General features: G+C 37.6%; 1 long non-coding RNA gene across 1 annotated transcript in view; it reads right to left on the bottom strand.

Annotated features, from left to right (window-relative positions):
• The window catches only part of LOC131481486 (uncharacterized), a 101,872-nt gene extending 88,699 nt beyond the window's left edge, over positions 1 to 13,173 (bottom strand). Inside the window, exon 1 of the long non-coding RNA XR_009246353.1 lies at positions 13,073 to 13,173. This is a non-coding gene — a long non-coding RNA (uncharacterized LOC131481486). The remainder of the gene's footprint in view (positions 1 to 13,072) is intronic.
• Positions 13,174 to 21,336: the final 8,163 nt, after the last annotated feature.

Raw genomic sequence — 21,336 nt, 5'->3', positions numbered from 1 at the left:
TGTTTCATATTTAAAATGTCAAGTCACAATGCAGTTTATTTTGACCAACCCCAAGCCCATCTATGACATGAAAATTAAAATGCCTCCAAAACGTGTATTTTAATGAGTAACTTATCTGGTGCTATCATTTTAAATGAAGGAGGACTTCTGATTGAAATAAATATAAACATCATCCCTAAAACTTATATATCCTAAAGATACTGCCATGTTTCTTCTCAGGAATAAAAATCGTAGCTTTAGCCACAGTCTTGCTGAACTCCTGCTACTGCTGGGTAGGTAATGTATCCCTCCTATGGGAAGGGGGAAGATGACTACTCTGTAGTCTCCTGTCATTTCTCCCCAGGTTCCTGAAGGCCCACAACCCCAAACACTCCAGGTCCATATTTTCCACTCTTCTTTCTACATTCTCCCAAAAATTTGTGTCAAGAATATTTATTATTAAGTGTCTACTACAGATCAGACTCCAGGTATTAAAAAAAATCAAATTAACAACAACAAAAGAAAAAAACCCTGTGTTTAATGAACTTATAGACAGAAAATAAACATGTTAGATTATGATTAACACTAAGAAAAAAATTAAAAAGCAACCAAAATAATATTGTCATAAACCCTCCGTCAAGAACTAGGGTACAGATCCTCTTCACTTGAAACAAGGTGGGCTCTGTGTCTGCATACATCAATAGGCAGGCAATGGAGGGAGTGGCTCTGGGTAGGTTCCTGGCACCACGATGGCAGAGCTTACTTCTTCCTTCTCCTAAGCCACAGGATTAGGTTTCTGAGAATTGCACAGTTTATGCAGTAGGTTTTGAAAATACACTAGAGGAATAGACAATCAGGCATGTGTGGCTTTCAGCCATTCCTACCAATGTGCCAAAAGTGAAAACTGACTCCACTTGGGCCCCCCAAAAATTTCAGCCACTAGCCAAAAACAACCAGGAGCTCTAATATATACCCCATGGGGCAGGAGAATCACCCAGTATGCCTCTCCCTCTTCTGTCCCACAGAATACGTGCAAAATGAAATGCTATTGTGTTAAGTCACTAAATTGGGGGTGGTTTGTTACTCAGCAGTAGATAACTGCAACTATGGTGGTTGCCTCCACAACAAAACATAATAACAACTCATGCTGTTATTTTAGGCATAACTTCAGTGGTGTTGTCAATTCACTACATACACTGGCTGGCTTCCCTTACTCCCTGCAGCACTGTTCTATACTTGTCCCACTTTAGTCAAACCCAAACCACTTCTTTTATTTTCCTTAGAGTCATCACAAAAGCCCACCTTGTTGTAAATGCAAGCATCAGCAGTGTGCTATGTGACTTTATCAGTATCAAACATTCTCCATCCTATTTTGCTTCAGAGGAACCCCAAATTCTCAATCATTTTCTCCTCATATCATCTTTTCAGTATACAGTAGCTTGTAATACATTTCTTTCAAACTGTGATAGTTGAATGAGGTCTAAAAGGAATCAGTTTTCAAGTCTATGTTAGAAACTCAGAGAAGATTTCTAAAGAGCAAGGTGAAGCTGAGTGTTTATAAACCATGTAAGTACCATGAAACATGAAAACAAAATTGCAATACGCTGATGATGCTACAGCGTCAGAGTCCTAGTAGAACGAAGGGAGTTATGGTTTGGAGAGATACATTGGACTGGAAAGAACATACACAATTTTTTGACAGGAAAAGGAAATTGATGACAGCTTCACAGGTATACCAAGGAATTATAGATGGAAAATTATGGTTTCTTTGCCATTCTTACCAAACCCACAAACTTTTCAAAATGATTTATTTATTTACATTGGAAAAGTATATATATATATATATATATATATATATATATATATATATATAGTGAGAGAGAGAGAGAGAGAGAGAATGATCGTTCATCTGCTAGTTCACCACCCCCTACGCCCCAAGCAGCTGAAACAGCCAGAGCTGAGCCAATCCAAAGCCAGGACCCAAGAGCTTCTTCCAGGTCTCCCAAGCAGGTGCAGGGTCCCAAGGCCTTTACATCCACAGGCCACAAGCAGGGAGTTAGAAGGGAAGTAGAACAGCTGGGACATGAACTGAGATCCACATGGATCTCAGTGCTTGCAAGGCCAAGACTTAGCCACTAGTCTATCACTCCAGGCTCACCCACAAACTTTTGCAGTAGAAGAAACTGGTCTATTCCACATTGATATCACACCAAGAAGTTCATACTATGTATCATAATAGTATGAACATAACATTTTTTTTCCTTTTTGAGCAAAGAACTCTAAAGTTGTTATTTTTAAACAGCCTGTTCATTGTATCTGTTGCTATTACAGTTGTCTCTCAGAATTCACAAGGGATGTGGCTCTAGGATCCTCTACAAATACCAAAATCTGGGGATGTCCAAAATATTTGCACATAACCTGTCACATCTTCCTGAATACCTTAAGTCAACTCTAATCACATATAATATCTAATATAATGTAAATGCTATGTAAATAGTTGTTATACAGTGTTGTTCAGGGAATAATAACATGAAAAACTGCACATGTTCAATATCAAAGTATTTTTTCCCAAATATTGTTGATCCATAGTTTGTAGAACTATGGATGTAAAACTATGGCTGGCAAGAGTATATATTTTTGAATCTTGCAATGAAGGGAAGAAAGTAGTGTTCAGAGAAAGATACTTAGAATTGCAACACCCCTAATTGATCCAGGCTTTGGAATCCAATGTGAGTTTGGAGTCTGTTGCACGGCTTTCAAGATGGTTGTGTCCACTTAGGATACAGGATTTCTTTCTACTTCGATAAGGAGAAACTGAAAGGACCTGTAATTATAACCACTCTTTTTCTGAAAGAGATGTCGCTAAAACAGTTTGAGAGTTGAATGTGGAGTCCAATAAGGGTGTTTTTCTTGGGAAAAATATCCATATGTAGTAATGAATGGCATATTTTGTTACAAGCTCTTCAAATGCAATAACTCCAACCAAGATTCTTGCCAGATATTAACTGTTCTTTGTCGTAAGATCAGAAACTGAAAGATCTGTTGGGAGGAAACTCAAGTCTTCTTAAATCGGATACTTTTTAATGTGCTGAAAGAGATGAGGAAGGTACAGCAACTGCTCTAAGAATCCATTCATCTTTCATAGAACTGTTGATAGGGAAGGGACCTCAAGGGCAATGCTGCAGATGTTGTTTTAGGAATTTCACCTTGGTGTGTTCTTTGCTGAGTGCTCAATTTTTCCTGCTTTTCATCTACTTCATTGCTGTATGAAGCGGTGCTGAAATAAATCTCATGTTTGACCATGTGAGTAGGGAAGGAGACAGGTTTTCAAAAAAAGACAGCTGACATTAATGCTGTTGTAGTATCTGTGCATTTCAACAAAGTTGAGGAGAGTGGGATCAATAACCATGTTGCACAGTGGAGGGGCAAGACCCACAAAATCACTGAAGGCATCCAAAAGCTCAAATATTCAAAGCCATGGCTAACATCAGACAATTGCGCAAGGGTGAAGTGGCAACAATAGCACTGTAAAGGTCCTCTGTCACAGAGCTTCCCTGCTTTCTGTCTTTTTTCCCAATATTTGTCTGGATTATGGACAATCCCTTTACTACTTCTTAGTAACCCCTGGGTGAAAATTGCCTCTCTGAGAGCTTTGGTACACAGATAAGGTGTGAAGAGCAAGCTCTGTCATTTATCTTCCCTAGCAAAATTGCCAGCAAAAGAGAAATGCAAACTTTTCTTCACACTGTTCTCGCATTTAGATTGTAAAACTGATGCTGAGGGGGTAATGAACGTGATAGAAAAAAAGTGTAATTTTCAGATGTAAAGATTGCTGACAATGCCAAAAACACTGCTGTATCTGATTTTGTTGGCAAAGCTGAGTTGGAAGAAAATAGGGAATAGAAAACATTGAGGCTTTTTTGGGTGGCAATTTTTCTAAGCCTGGCCTTCTTAATTGTATGTTTGGATTCTTTATAGGCCAGGTCACAAAAGCCTGACCTCTTTCTAAAATTGGGGCAAGTGCACTGGAAAGATTCATGAAAAAGAAGAATTATTTGTTCTATTTTGTTTTGTTTATTACCAGCCAGTAAACACTGGAAGGTGAGAGAAGTTTTAATGGACAAGACTTCGGACTCTTGGAATGCTGGGCAGTGAGTCCTTGAGACATGACTGATGTTTCCTGGCTTCTGCTTCTGTAAAAATTAGTTGTATATACAATCTGATGAATAGGAATATCATACTGTTTAATAGCATATATGTGAACAGCTTCTTTACTATTTAGTGTTTGGTAATAAGTGGTCTTTATTAATACTTCATAAACACTTTGCCTCATGCCACTAAATAATGCCAGCATTCACTGAAAGTACATCTGAAATTCTTTTATTTACAGAGGCTCAACATTCTTTGTATAATTAATTCTAACCAATAAGGATAAAATAAACATGATCATCCTTTTATTTTATGTAGTTATTTTTGAAAATTTCTTTTGCTAACTAAGTGCATGAAAAATTTACAAGTATCTATTTCAGATTCATTCATTTATTCAACAAATATTTATTGAGTGTATGTCAATAGAATGTGCATTAGTATCTGGCACTGTGAAATGAAGACACACTGCAATGAATAAACCAAAGCCCAAGCTATCAAAGAGCTTAGGTTACAGAGCATGTAGGTGTTGTGGGGTTGAGGTAACATAACGATGAACAAATCGGATATGCGTATAGTGTTCAAATGCACAAAAAAAAAGTGAAGTTTTGGGCAAAGGGGTTGTAGTGCAGTCAAGGAAGATCTCTTTGGCAAAAACCAGCTCAAGTAGAGAGGTTATAATGTTTGATTTATCATCAGTACACTATGAGCTATATTGAGGGCAATTGTTAACTTTCAACTTGACATTTGATGTCAAAAATTAGCAGGAAAAAATACAAGCCATTGATACCCTTTGTGTCTTTCTCAGGCCCTGAAGTCACCACATGCCAACAGCTAACACCATGTAACTCTTAAAAGATGAGAAGCCTTTGCACTGTATGAGTCATGGTGGGTAGAATTCTATATTTGTCCTGGGTGGAATAAATTGTCTTTTCTAAATATGTGCCTTACCACTTCCCATTAGCCAAATTCCCCAGCACATATTTCTGCTGGGAAAACTAAATACCAACCTTTTTGTCCATGTAAAAAGCAGCCAATTTTCTTCCTTCTATCGGACATGGAGGTGACACAAAGATTAGAATGCACAGCTAACATAGTCAAAGAAAGAATAAAGATTCAAAATCTTGCTGTGTGGAATTTTAACAAAAATCAGCAAAAAGAAGTTAGAAAAATTATGTTGAAGTGTAACATTTAGATTTTTTAAACTAACAGCACAGATTTGGAATTAGGGCACTCTTGATGAAGACTAAGTTGCCTGAAGCACAAATTTGCAATTACCCAAAATGTATCAGTTATTTGATGGCAATATTTTGTCTACACCTCAATGATAGCACTTAGTTAAACTTTACTGAGGATATCTGAGTTCAGATTTTGTTAGAATGTCAACTTCTTTAAGCAAAGATTTTCTCACTCTGATTTCTAATTACAGTATAAAGAACAATTCCTAAAAAAGGGTGTTTTGATCCATTTTTCCATTTAGTATGCTATTTGATTTTAATTTAAAAAATTCATTGTATTTAAGACTTTAGAGATGTGTCCTTATAGACTACAATGCTTAGGTTCATTTGTAGCACTGATGTTAACACTTGGGTGTTACACTACAATGTGCTTCGTGGAATATAATTAGAAAGAAATAGAAGGTTTTAAACCAATATTACACAAAAATCATTGCATAAAATAGATGTTCCTAATCTTGGGGGAAAAAAGCCTTGACAGAAAAAATAATTGCATTCAAATACATGAAAAGTTTCCATCTAGGAAAACAAGTAGAGATACTTTGTATAATTCCAAGAAAAAAGCCAGGGTCAATGGATATCAGCAGATTTCAACTCTACATGAATAATCCCATACTAACTGGGTTAATTCCAAAACAAATGAGCTTCCCATCACTGGAAGTGTTCATATCAAAGCTATTCCGTCATCTCCCCAAAGACTTTGGTCCTGGTAGCAAGTGGGACTCAACGGACCTTGATATTTCTGAGAGATTTTGTAAATTCTAACTTGTTAGATGTAAATAAAATACTTATGAAACAATTGTGTCTCATCACTTCTCAGGCTATTTATTTTTAGATTTTTTCCATGTGAACTCCGATCTCTTGCAGTAACCATACCATTCTGATGACTAACATTCATGTTTGAGGTTTTTTGTTGATGTTAAGCAATGTAATGGTAATCTGTGTTCATTTTAAGTATTCCAAGAATCTGATTAGTCATCCTGCTCAAATTTTCAAGAGAGTTGATGTCACACTGTTAGCCTCATCATGCCAGCAGGCTTATGTGAATTCATGCACTTTCTATAGATAAGCCTTTTGTCACAGATTGTAGACTCTAACAAGGGAAATAGTGTCTTTTTGGCACTTACTGGTGTCTTATTGTTCAGGCATAAATTATCCACTTGATTTTCAAAAACATTTCATTTAATGTTATCTATTGAGTTCAACTGCATGTGTTTTAATGACAGAGTGGCAAAGATGTCCCTGACTCAAAGAACTGTCAATTTAGTAAAGGAAAAATACATAAGTCCAAATCACCACAACACCTTGTAATATACACTTACTAGTATGTATACAAAAGCAAAAAGCTCCCAATATAAATCTATTCAAAATAATTACCTACAGAAAGCTTTGAAATAAATCTAGAAGGATGACCTAACTTTTTTCTCATTTATCCAAGGTCATTTTAACAAAAAGTAAAAAAAAGACATTGGCATGAGCAATATGGTTATTGAATTTACACTGGGTGTTCATGGAATACTAAGTGGCTTCATAAATCAATTGCAAAGTTAGTATGGTAATCTAAGGAGATAATGAAGGTGGCAGGGGGCTAGTTTGAAGTACAAAATAAAAGACTGTAAAATTATTTAGAAGAGTATTGCAATTGTCCAGATTAAGTAATCACTAATACATCTAAAGTGGGGTTTGAAATGAGTAAGGGAAATAGTAAGGAAATGGTTTGTAACGTAAAATTTGTTGAGAATTAATTTGTTGAGTGCTGTACTACCTGTAAGTAAATATGAATATGCACAATCCTTTGCATTCTAGAAACTTAGAGGTTCTTTGGAATGATAGAAGACTTCAGAGTTTCCCATTCATATCTCTTCTTTTCCACTTTCCATTTTCTTTTTCTTTTCTTTTCTTTTTTTCTTTTTTCTTTCTTTTTTTTTTTTAGCTGTTGCTTTGAGAGCTTTTGTCACTTTCTCCACCCAGAAACTACATAGTACTGTCATGGTTGCCTCCCCTATGAAATCCTTCTCCCAAGACCTCCTTCCTTCAAAGGAAGGGTAATGCCTCCTAAAACAAATTAGAATTGAGACTAAGATTGAAGAATCTCTGAACAGACAAAGCAAATGAGGCTCCATAAATGACCTTAACCTTGACTGATTTGCAAACACAGGCATAACTAAACGAACTACTTTTTTCTGTAAATACCTGTATTAAAGAAAAACAGAAGTAAAGGTCAACTAACACGAAACAGCTGACATAAGACCAAATAAATAAGGCAAACTGTATAAGTGCATTACATCAAATACTTACTTGTTTCGCATGGATGCTCATCCTGCAAGTCATTCTTTGCATGGTGGAACTCCATAATCACTTTTGTTTGGAATTTCTGGATTTATAGTTTGCAGTTTACTCAAGTAAACTCTTTAAAATTGTGTGCCTCAACTCACTTATTGTTATGCATAAAGCAAGGTATGAAAGTTGCTTTCCATTCCTTAGGCAATGGAAGTAATAGGTATGCTTAGCAGCAACACGTTGTATAAAACAAAGATAGAGGAGCCAATCCCCAAAAGACAAATGTGATGTTTTCTCTGATACGTGGCAATTAATATAGAATACAAAAAAAGCACAGGAATGAAACGGACATCTTGTGATATGACTGTTGTTTTTAGCTATTGTTTATTCTTCTGTGGAACTGCAGTCTTCCATTTTACTTGTCGAATATTATGATGACTGATGAAAAACACTGAGTTATAGAGTGGATTGAAAGTATATTTTTGTGGGCCTGGCATGGTAGCCTATTTGCTAGATACTTGCCTTACATGCTCCAGGATCCCACATGGGCACTGATTCGTGTCCTGGATGTTCTACTTCACATTCAGCTCCCTGCTTGCAGCCTGGGAAAGCAGTAGAGTATGGCTCAAGGCCTTGAATCCTGCACCCACATAGGAGATCTAGAAAAAGCTCTTGGCTTCTGGCTTCAGATAAGCTCAGCTCCGACCATTGAGGCCACTTGGGAATGAACCATTGATGGAAAACCTTTCTCTTTGCTTCTCCTTCTCTCTATATCTGCCTTTCCAATAAAAACAAATAAATCTTTAAGAAAAGAAAAAGAAAGTATATCTTTGCGATAATTGATAAAAAGGGAAGAAGAGAATTGAGGGAGAAAGAGGGGAAAGAAGGGAAATATGTGTATCTTTTTAGAAATGATCATATGAAATACAGGAAATCCATTTTATTTGTATGAACAAAAATGGCATTTTAATAGATGAAAGTATTTTTCTGACAATATAATGATACACATTTTCTTTCATATGTAATTATTAAAATAATCAAATAATTATTTTTAAATAATAATAAGATGCTCCAGGCCACTAAGTTTTAAGCATTTCAAGCCCTTCTAATAGACTACCTTATTAGTGCCTGTATTCATTCTTTAGGGGAAAGGAAAATTAAAAGAAAAAATCATAATAAAAATAGGGATAAACTGTCAAAATCATGATATATACTTTCTAAAATAAAAGCTCACAATAGTCATATTTCAGTAAATGATAAAATATTTCTCATATATTTTGCTTCCTAGTCTATGTATTCCTTTTCCTTTTTGACTCTGATCAAAGAGAAATGATTGTGGTCATTTCTTCAAACGACCTGACCAAAATGTCTACATCATTTTAAAGATCTGCATTAGGGTTTCTTAGATCTTACTGTTTATCCAGAAATGTTCTTTGGAAGAAATGTTGAATGGAATATTTAAGAAAAACGTTATTATATAATAAAAGCCAAAATTATGCATTTCAAGTTTAAGTATTTACTGAATATACTCCCAATATTGTCCATGGTTAGCCACCGTAGTCTCCTACATTTGCCTTTGGAATGTTTTCATGCTTGTACCTTCTCAAGACTTAACCTACCATCCTACGGTTCAGAAGGAATAGGAAAGGGAAAAATGGACTGGACACACACTGCTCAAGCCCTTGTCATTTGTGCTGATTTTGTGCTGTATTGCTAGAGAGGTCATGTGGGAGATCCGAAGAAAGCTCAAAATACTCATTCAAGATGATGGAAAGTAAAAGAGATCAGCACTATCAATTTTCATCCTAGTATTTATCCCCAATAAAATAGAGAAATAAATCCTCATGAAGAAAAATAACCTCTTCTATAACAGGACTACTGAAGTCAATTCTCAAACAGAAGTCAGATTTGCAGGAACAGAAAAGAAATATTATTTTTGCTAGCTTAAACATGAAAGAACTCAGAATGTTTACTTGTGCTGGATAAAATATACCCAAATAGTACCTTCACTAATCAGGAGCTTAATTCTGTATTCACAGATCTCTTCAATTGCAGATTCATCCCAGGAGCTGAAGCAGGGAGCTCTTAAAAATCTAATTATTTTTAAGTGATTTCCACCAGATGCTTTATACCTTGCCTTGATGATTGGTGTCTGAGAGCTTCATAGGACAGCAAGTTATCTCAGATACATACTCTCTATGAGTTAGCAATGTGATCAACTTGTCATTAAACGCAAGCTGGAACATTTATGGTATACAAATGCCACAAGGCTACAATAATGACTGTTGTGTAGTCTCAAGTGTTAAGAACTCAGGCTTCACAAAGTCAACTTTTTTTGTATTAATTCTCTCTTTAATGAAATATTTTTTCTTTCACATTGAGACAAGAATATAATACAGCCCAATGATAAATGAATTGGTATGAAGTGAGATTGCCACCGCTCTGTGCCCAAAGTCTGTTTTATCACTGGTGAGATCAACATTTCTAATTTCAGGATGGTGTGAGGAAGAAATGAAGTAAAGGGAGGGCGGAAGCTGGGCTATGAAATGGTGAGCAACTTGGTCTGCAGAAGCATGAAGGTACCGGGCCTAATTCCCAGTATTCTCCATGCACACTCTCTCCTGCTGTGTTGTCAAACTGGTGAATGGGGATTAATATCACTAGTGCTACCCTGGGAGTCACAGACCCCACCAACTCAGAGAACCCATTCATATTTAATGTAAATAATAATCAGCACCCGGTGAAAGTCAGCTGCAGTCTGAATTGGAGTAGACCGGGACAGATACCATACGTTTTCTCTGATATAAGGCAAACTTCATGCAAAATACAAGATTGATAGTTATCCAGAGGAACTGCATAATGGAGACAAGTATACTGTGAAGAATATATTACAGTATGCAATTCTATTTTTTAATAAAATAAGGACTCGTAATGAAACAAATATGTCTTGATAACAGAATGCTGGACTTTCTACCATTGTCCATAACTACAGTGTCATAACACACTTAAAAAGGAGAATGATGGATTTGTGACGATTGTTGAAGGACTATGCTATTGTTATAAAGGACAATAGCGGGGAGGAGAGGAGGACCGAGTGGAAGTAGAAATCCCTTAGCCTAAGGAAATGGTATATGAAAAATAAAAATTAAAAAAAAGAATAGACGATTCACTTACATAAAGTTTTTGAGTCTCATTATATGAAGGAAGATGGTGGTGTTAGTGACTGATTACTTTTTATCACTCCTTTGATCCTTATGAGTGTATTTACAATATGTTTGTGGCTCATATCCTCTGAACTGCTTCCAGTGATTCCCTCCTAGGATTTTCCCATCATTCTTTTTTTTTTAAGATTTTCATTTTTTTTCCATTGGAAAGTCAGAATTACAGAGAGAAGGAGAGACAGAGAGAAGGACCTTCCCATGCTCTGGTTCACTACCCACGTAGCTGCAATGGCTGGGCTGAACCAATCTGAAGTCAGGAACCTGGAGCTTCCTCTATGTCTCCCACATGGGTGCAGCGTCCCAAGGCTTTGGGCCATCCTCCATGCTCTCCCAGGCCACCAGAAGGAGCTGGATGGGAAGTGAAGCAGCCAGGACTCAAACCAGTGCCCACATGAGATCCCAGCACATTCAAGGCAAGGACTTTAGCCACTAGAGTATTGTGTTGGGCCCTTCCATCACTCTTAATATTACTTGGCATTACACTATAAATTGTAAGGAGAAATAACAGGCAGTCATGAAGCTATTTTGGTATATTTATCACAGAATTGTCCTTGTTAATATTTACCATATCACATACAGTCTTCTGCATAGACGTCTTTTAAATACTATGCTTCAGTAAAAAAGAATAACTTAGGGCTCTGTTGCAGCACATATTCTGATTTAAAATAGGCCTGGGGGATCTAAGATTGTGCATTTATAGTAAATTCCCAGTGATGTCAATGTTATTTATGGATTACGGTGTGTATGGCATGCTCTATGGTCAAATTTGCTTTTAGGAAAGCTGTCACTTTGAGTCATTTGTTTTTAGTACATATTACTGTGAATTGTATTGGGGTAGACCATACCAGGTTACCAATTTTTGTTATCATATTTTGCAAATCGGGCTATAGATACAATATGGTAATATGTATATATATATATATATACATACATATATATATATATATATATATACATATATATATATATACTTTGAATCTATACCTAAGACTTTTGTAACCAAAATTGTAGCCCATCTATGAAAAAGTTGACAGAACCTTTTACATATTAGATAGTTTAGGAAATCCCATCTATCCCAAACCCATCCCATCCATTATAAGGAGCATTCTTTCATTACAAATAATATAAATCTTAGTAGATCAGCTTAAGAAAGAAATAAATTTACAAGGTTAGGAATTCTAGGTTTACACTTTTTCACGTTAGCATGAATCATAAAGTGGAATAACTCTTTAGTTTACTTGCTCAATAGCTGCATTCCCTGCACCCCCACCTTGCTTCTATTGATTTCTTTTGAGTACAGAGAAGGAATAGTGGTGAGGTTGGCAGTGGGTGGAGGGTCCATCTACTGACTGATGCCCTGAACATCAATGATCATTAAGGTAGTTAAGTGGGAGCTGGAACTCTAGTCAGGTCTCCTTGGTGGCTAGCAAGGACCCAATCACTTGAGCCTCAGTCTGTTGCCTCCCAATAACTTCGTTAACAAAGAGCTGGAATCAGGAGCTAGACCTGGGGACCCAACCCATCATTCCAATGTGAGAAAATACCATCATAACTGGTATCTTCATGCTGAGTCCACTATACATTCCTTGTTTATTTCCACATTGACTTCATTTTAAAAGTCTCTTGAGGGGTTGTCTTGTGGCATAGTGGCTTAAACCATCACCTGCAACAGTGACATCCCATTTGGGCACATTTTAGAATCCCAAGTGCATTACTCTGTTCCAGCTTCCTGTAAATGTGTCTAAGAAAGCAGTGGAGGGTGTCTTAACTGGGTGGGCTGCTGCACTCGATTGAAGATTCTGACTCTTGGCCTCAGCCCAGTCCAACTCTGGTTGTTGCGGCCATGTAGGAACTCAATGGGAAGATGGATTATTTCCCTCTTTTTCTTTCTCTGTCTCTTTCCATCTCTTTGTGACTCTGACTTTCAAATAAAATAAGTAAATCATTAAAAAAAAATAAGCAGGTTCTTTCCAGCTGTCTCCATAAACTACAGATCCAGAGACTTTCTTCTTAGCAACTCCAACACAAAAATAATTTCTCCTTCCAGGAATTGCATTCCATTAAGTTTACTTTGGCCAGAGGAATGAGAAGCTCTAGTTAGCTAACCCTAGCTCTCACAGCCCCTTCTGGGCCTAGGGTCAACGCTGTCAAATTAACTTTGGCTGAGGGTTTGTTAGGGATTATTCTTCTTGGGGGAATTAGGTGGCTTACCAGAAAAAGGAAGAATATTCAAAGTCCTTCTCTGCAATGACTTTTCTTCCTGGAAGATTACCCATCCCTGTCTTCTCTGTCACCAGTGGCTTGTGACTTGCGTTGGCAAACGAGACATAGCAGAAGCAATCCATTTCATTGCTAATTAGAGGTTTAAAGACCCCACTCAAGTTTTGCCATGACCTTTTGTTGCACTGCAATGCTCCAGATAAGGGAAGCATCAGCCTGGAGCAGAGTCAGAGACAACACATGGACAGGTAAATAAGTAAGAAAAAAACCTTTGTTGTTGTAAGCCACTGGCTATTGGGTTTGTGACTATAGTAGTATCTTATTCTAACATACGCATCAATTCCTCTACTCCAATGTAACAATTTCAGAAACATCTACATCAAATTCAATGTGTAGATTAATTAAACATTTAAAATCAGTTGACTTTATCCACAAAGAAGAAGGTATTAAATCCTGTTGAAATTTCCTCCAGATTCAAGTTTAGGATCTGCAAATGCTGAGGTGAGGAAAGCCATGCCAGCCTGGACTGCATAACCCAGCAGCACATGTAAGACCCTGGTGGGTGTGAGCCCAGTAAGGGGTTTGTGGGTACACCCATGCTGGGCCACTGCTCCTGCTGGTTAAGCATGAGAGCTGGGACTTGGGGCACACCAGGCTGGATAGGGCTACAACACACATTGGCCTGCATGTGAACTGGATTAGGGAGAGAGCCAGGCTGGGTCAAGCAACAACATCGACTGGTGCATGCATGAACCACAGTAGGTAGAGGCTGTCCATGCTTTGCCACAGTATCAGCTAGCAAATTTCAAAACTGCAGGCATGTCCTGTCTGGCTGGTCCACAGTACCACGTGTAAAGTGCAAAATACAGATCTGTGATTGGGCCTCATAGCGGAAATGTGGGCACCCCTCTGATGGGCTACAGCTCTCACCAGTAAGCATGAGAATCAGGACTGGGGATGGGCTGGGCTGGACACGAGGTAGCACCCAGCAGTATTCTGTGGGGGCTGGAGAGTAGGGTCGATTGGGCTGAGCTAGATTTCAATGCCTATTGATGTGTACAAAAGCTGAATGGAACGAAGGACAGTTTGGATCAGGCTGCTGCACGTACAGTCATGTGCAGGAACCAGAGCTGAGGGCAGGCCTGGTGAGGGTTATTGGGAGTTGCTGCAACTGGGCTACAGTTCCTGCTGGTATATATGAGGGCTGAGTGTGGGGTGGGCAGGGTTAGGCTGAGCCACAGCATGCATTGTTTGGTGTATGAGATGGGGCTGGGGCAGAACTGGCCCAGCAATTGCAACCACCAGTGTGTGTGTATATGTTGATGTGGGTGGCAGACTAAGCTGGACTCCACACTGGCAGGCACACAGGAGCTAGGTCTGGGGTCACCTCAGACAAAGTTTTTTAGGGGGACCCCCCAAACTGGATTGCTGAACTCAAAACTCCAACCATGGTGAAAATGACAGGATTTGTGGTATGACTATGTAGTACATGTGTGAGAATCGAACCTCCTTGGTTGCTGAAGCCTGGCAGTGGAAGACAGCAGGCCAAGATGCACAAAGCGGACATGACAGATCGTTGAGGCCTGCAGAGAATGTCTAATACCATGGAGGGCAGTTCAAACTGACAGCACTCCTGGCTGAGCTTCAACAGCAGTCACCTGGCAAGCCGCAACTCTGAGGTGGATTGTGTCAGTCAATGATCTTTCGAGTGATTTCCTCAACCTTAGAGCAATAAAATCAACAACATCTCAGAACTATTGAAACCACTTAAGCAGTACCCTTGAAACATGCCCCACATTGGGACCCTAGGATGACATCCAGTGATGATCCCACATCTCCAGGTATTGATGCACTTAGGCTGTTGGAAGTGGCCCTTTCCTCCTCTCTTCTCTCTTCCCCCAGAATTGGAAGAATACAAAGGAAGATTGGGAACAGCTGTCTCATCCACTTTCTCTTATCCTTGATCCCTTCCATCCTAATCAGGATCCACATGGGCATGCAATCTTCTCAACTATGTAAATATCATCACAAATAAAATAAATGTATTAATAAAAACTTTAGGATCTTTTGATAATAGCAGATTCTCAAACCAAGTCCGAAACTCTCTCTCTCTCTCTCTCTTTCTCTCTCACACACACACACACATGCACGCACATACATGCACACACCCTGTTTGGTACATTTAGCCATCTCCAAAACACGTAAGCAAATGATTAAAGTAAAAAAGAGATATTACATTGTCATGCAAAACAAAACTTTCCTTTTTTGACAAGGAAACAAAGGACAACAATGGTAACAGATTTGCAGCAAATGGTATTGATGTTCTCTTGGCAGAATGAACTCCTTCATTAACTAACCTGACTTCTAATTTTTCTCTCTGTGAGTATCTTCTTCATTTATCGATCTCCATTGTTACACCTGAAATAGTACTGGCTTGGATTCCTCATGTGAGGTGCTTTGTGTTATCCTGTATCGACTGCATGCAGGCATCCAGAATTGTAAAGAATAGGTTGCAAAAAAGGAGTGGTCATATAAGCTCAGAGCTTCCCATTTCAATTCAAATGGGTATGGATAAATATTTCATCTTAAATGCAATATATGTTCAGTCAAACTTACTGCTCTCTGTTTTCTACTATCTTCCAATCACTCTTTTTCTCTCCCTTAGAACTATCTTTTACCTGTTTCATCTCCTTCATCTCTGAACTTTAATAGAATCAGCAGTGCTTCCAAATGGTACAGTGAAAACATTTATGTACTTCAGTTCCTCCCCCAAATCTATATCCATTCCTCTTAGAAATCCTCCAATTATCATTCTAGCTCCAATCTGAGACTAAATCCCCTCATTCTATGTCCCATAAGTCCTAATGTCCTGGTCTAACTCTGCACTTTTTGCTCAGAACTATTTATTTATTTTGGAATCTTCCAAGATTCCTTTCTCACACAGAATCTACCATATGACATGCACTTATGAAGCAGGTAAGCCAAAAAAATGTATTTCCTAATTCATAAATTCTGAGTGATAGTTTTATTTGTATTGCTCATTATTATGCCTATAATACCTAAAACAAATCTCACTATGACATGCCTGCAATAAATAACTGAACATAAATAAGTGTTTAATACATTTTGTGTGGAGGATCTCAGAACATCTACATAAGCAAATTATATATATGTATAAATGCATGTATAAATATCATTTCGCTGATAAATGCTTTAATATAAGGTGAAAGGAACAATACTTTAATGAATTGGATATTAATTTAAAAATTATTGATTCATTGTGTTTGTAGTAGTATTTGGTCACTGACAATGGAATCATTGAGAAGATACTACCAAAATGATTCATAACGAAAGATGCTTAGAACTGAATTTTGAAAATCAATTATGGAAAAATGTTGCTAAGCCAAATATTGAATACTCATAAATATGTAATAATAAAATCAGAAAGAATTGGTGAGACATCCAAAATGTTTCTTCAGGGGAACAAAGAGGAATCGACAGCATTAAATCCAACAAGGAATGATCTAAATTTATTTATAAGACTTTGCTCTGGTGATGATCGGATTCTCTTTCATAACCACAGCAGCAAGGAAATGGGATTGAATAAAATTTTAAATCTCCTTCTTTCTTTTCAGCTTAATCAACCATATCTGATACCCCAACCTGATAGAGACATACTTACTTTTTGTACCTAGAGACAGGAGAGAGAGGGCCAACAATATTTTACATCTGAAATAATTCACAAGTGTGCATGGGATGTGTGTCCCCAGAAGATTTATCATGCATTCCAACCTCCAAATATGATGGCGATGATGAATCACTGTCATAGGAATGTGACTATATTTTTGAAACATAAAATCCCAGAGTTTGGTGTTGATGCTCAGCTAATCATTTGTCCACTGTTCAAGTCATGCTGTGAGACCCCACAGAGGGAGAACACACCCAAAGGGTACAGTTTGGTTGTTTCAGCTAGTGAAGAAATTTGCTTCATATGAGTAAGGCTCTCAAAGGCCACATCTGAACTGTATTGGAAGGAACAATTTCAGACACAACTGTAGAAGTGCCATCATGGTGTTAGGTCCATAAATGAGAAGATTTAAATTTCAATTGAAAAAACTTAAGTCTGTGAAAAAAAAAATCCCATTTTCAATTTTGTCAAACTGCCAAGAATGTAAATCTTGGTCATTAATAGCCTTCTACTCCAGTGATAGACACCTCTTTGGTCATGAATTGGGGTTGGGGTGGTGGTTAAAAAAAAAAGAACCTATGATATTCTTATCTAGATGGAAATATCTTTTAAGTAACAGAAATATTTGTGGATGCACATGCAGGAAGTAAAGTTTGACATAGAAGTTGCATAGTAGGGAAAGTAAAAATTAATCTCACTCATTGCCATTCAGAACTCAGTGTGTTTTACAAAATCTTTACCTGGACCACAAGGGATTTTTTTTTTCTGCAATGGAAGTACTACAATAATACAGGAAAAGGCAGTGCTGAAAAAAAAAATGCTTCAAAGAGGGAGAGCCATGCTGTCAGAAACTTCCTGTTCTTGGCTTTCCTTCTAGGTGGGACTTGCTTACACACACTCTGGCAATTATTAGTTCAACAAATCCATCACAAAATTTCAGGGAAGATGTTAAGAACATTCAATACCAACTATATTCAATTGTTATCCTTTGGGCTAAATCTTCTCTGAGTTAATTAAATTCAAATAAGTGTCTTTCCATTCCCTGGGACTTGGGAGGAGGAGTCTAATGCATTTGAGTAGTCACAAAACAGCCATTAGATGTTAATAACTAAGAACTGTTCCAACCTCTGCTCGTTTCAAATGAGAGGACCAGAGGCATAAAGCTCCATAGGGCATTTCTGACTTCCTGAGGCTCTCAGCAACTGAAAATGGATTCCTCAAGTAATAGTTTCCTTTTCCCAAATCTAGCTGGATCCGATATTTTTAGTTTAAAAGCCCTAATGAGACTTTACAGGAACCTGCACAGTAAGGGGGATTCCTGCTCAATAAATCACTGGAGGTGTGCCACCTTACTGCTGGAAATTTGAATAAATAACTTTGGTGATTTATAGCAGATGTTTTTCCATTTAGTGTAGCCCACCAAAGCACATACTGGGCAGTAAAGTCCAAGAGAATGAGAGCTCTGAACATTGCTATGCTGCTTGTTGCCATGTAAAAAGCACCTAGCAGGGATAGGCATTGGTTGTTAACGTAAGTTGCCCACATCTGATATTAGAGCTCCTGGGCTCATATTCTGGCTTCCTTCCAAACCCAGCTCCCAATCCCTAAGTGAACCCTTGCAGGGAATGAGTGATGTTTCCAAGCGCTGGATCCCCTCCACCTAGAGAGACTTAGATTGACTTCTGGGGCTCTTGGGTTTGGCCTGGCACAGTGCCAACTGTGGTAGGCAGTTGGGAGTGAATCGGTGGATAGGAGGTTTTTCTATCTCTATATCTGTCTCCTGTTTTTAAGATTTATCTATTTTATCTGAAAATTGCAGTTACAGACAGAAAGAAACACAGAGAAAGGGAGAGAGAGAGGGGGAGAGAGAGAGATCCTTGATCTGCTTGTTCATGCCGTAAATAGCCTCAAATGCCAGAGCTGAGCTGATCTGAATCTGGGAGCCAAGAGCATTATCTCAGTCTTCCACATGCATGCGAAGGTTGAAGTACTTAGGCCATCCTCTGCTGCTTCCCCAGGCTGTTAATAACAGGGAGGTGGATCAGAAGCAGAGCAGCTAGAACTTGAACTGGTGCGCATGTGGGATGCCAGTACCACAGGTGGAGGATTACTGCACTACACCAACAAGCCAGATCCCTCTATCTGTATTTTAAATAGTATTTTTAAAAAGAATCTTTTTAAAAAGAATATTTATTTTTAAAAAGAATAATATTTATTTTTAAAAAGAATTCTAGTATTACGTAGAAGAAGTTGAAAGAACCTGTTGAAGAATTTATGAAAGTGAAAATAATAAATTCTTCAATGTGATCAGGAAGAACAGAAAAATGATGATATTCTGAAAATCTTATGAATAAAGAACCACTCATTGAAAACAGATTGCTTTTTACATGCAAAGCATTTTTTTCATCTATTCCTCAATTATTTCTATTTCTTTTTTTCCCCCTTTCTCTCTTTTCCTAAAGATTTATCCATTTTTATTGGGAAGGCAGATCTACAGAGAGAAGGAGAGACAGAGAAAGATCCTCCAACTTCTGGTTCGTGCCCCAAGTTACCACAATTGCTGGAGCTGAGCAGATTTAAAGCTAGGAGCCAGGAGCTTCTTCTGGGTCTCCCAGGCGGGTGGGTTTCATCCCTAGCCAAGCCATGGACACTGCAGGCATTTGGAGAGTAAACCAGAGGATGGAACCCAAACCCCTCCTCCCCCCATTTCTCTAACTCACAATCAAATTCATTACTTTTTGAACTTTCAATGAAACTATAGCACATGAAAAAATATGCATAGATTTTTTAAAAAGCTTTGCACAAAAGTTTAATTCCATGAACTTATTGTTTTACCTTCCTATTTTGAGCTTTATTTTTGACTCAGGAAGTACCACTGAATTTCCATGTTATTTCTCCTTCCAATCCCAAGTTATATTCTCTACTTTATCAGTGTATGGACTATTAAAGCCAAAGGTATTCTTTGAAATAATATGCTTAGTCACATCATATAAACTTATCTGTAATTTATAATTCTAGCTAGCTGTCATTTCAGCTTTAAAGAATATCATCAGTATTTCTGAGTTGTAAAGAAGTTGGCTGTTTTTTTTAAAAAAAAAAAAAAAGAAAGAAAGAAAGGATAGGCATAATCAGGTGAGGCTCTGAAACAAAATAAGAGAATACAGAAAACTGCCCCAAACACAAGGTTTACAACTGGTTCTGTTTGATTGAATTTTACAATATCCAGGGAGACAAAACTGCGAAACACCATTAGGAAGCATGCTTAAATATGCATTATGACCCTTCCAAGTTGGCTGCGTCTGCATTACTGAAGTAAGGCATATGAATGACCTAAGCCCTTAATTAGAGTGATATGGCAGCTGAAGCATCAGGAACAAAATCTGCTAATTACAATAAAAGCAAAAAACAAAAAATTGTCTTAAGGACACGTTTGAACTGTTAAAATTTTTTCCGCAGGTTTGTTCTAAAATGAAAGAAAACAGGGAAGTAATGGAATAAGTTAGGCCAGTGGGGGTGTGTGTGTGTGTGTGTGTGCGTGCGTGTGTGTGTGTACGTACGTACATGCATATATACTTGTCCTTTTGCTGGCATATGGTAAATAGATTATGCCATGGCTAATTAGAGGTGTCAAGTGGGCAAACAAAACTACCTTTAAGACAAGTCTAGGAAGGTTGTGAAATGTTCTATTCATTTGAAACTGCTGATTTGAATAACCTTCAATACGTATGTATTTTGTTACATACATTTACTTATGTCAAATAATTAAAGATATCTTTATATTTTATTTTTACATAAAATATATTTCATAAAATAAAATAAAAATATGTTATTTATATAACGTATATACTGTGGGCTTGAAATCACCACCTAAGTCTCATATTTCTTGGGCAAATGATAGCTGTAGAGAAGAAATCAAGGGATCTCCATCAAGTTAATCCTGCTAATTAATATGCATATTATCTAATGCACAAAATAGTTCTATGTGTAAAGAAGCCTCAGTGTTGTTTGTTACATTTATATTCTAATGGATTTTGTCTGTATCTTCATCCTATCTATAAGTTGATATGCACTAAGCACAGGATAAATATGCAGGCTAGAATTTGGAGACCACTCTTTCCTTTTTTCCTTTTTTAGAATAACATATCACATTTTGGTTAGCCATAGCTTCCCTGCCCTTTGGATGTGTAATTTCACAGATGACCAGACTGCATGTGAACTTCTGTTCTAGCAGACTCTTAAAACTGATGTGACTCTTGTTGAAGGACTATGCCATTGTTATAAAACAGCGGGAAACAGCTGGGGGGATGAAGGGGAAATCCCTAAGCCTAAGGAACTATATCATAAAAATTAACAAAATTTAAAAAAACCTAATGCGATTTTTCACCAGGGTTCCTCACAAGATATAACCAAGCTTTAAGGCAACTGAAGAAAAAGAAGGTAAGAGGCAGGAATCAATTCCTAGAAAAAGTAGTTTCCTAGAGAAGATAAGACATTCAGCAAATGATCATGACACTGACTCAAAAGAGAGGTCCACCATGTAAGTGGCCATAACAATTGATACAAGTAC

Source organism: Ochotona princeps, chromosome 11 (genome assembly GCF_030435755.1).
Source record: "Ochotona princeps isolate mOchPri1 chromosome 11, mOchPri1.hap1, whole genome shotgun sequence".
Classification (NCBI taxonomy): domain Eukaryota; kingdom Metazoa; phylum Chordata; class Mammalia; order Lagomorpha; family Ochotonidae; genus Ochotona; species Ochotona princeps.
This window is presented reverse-complemented; position numbering and strand designations above follow the sequence as displayed.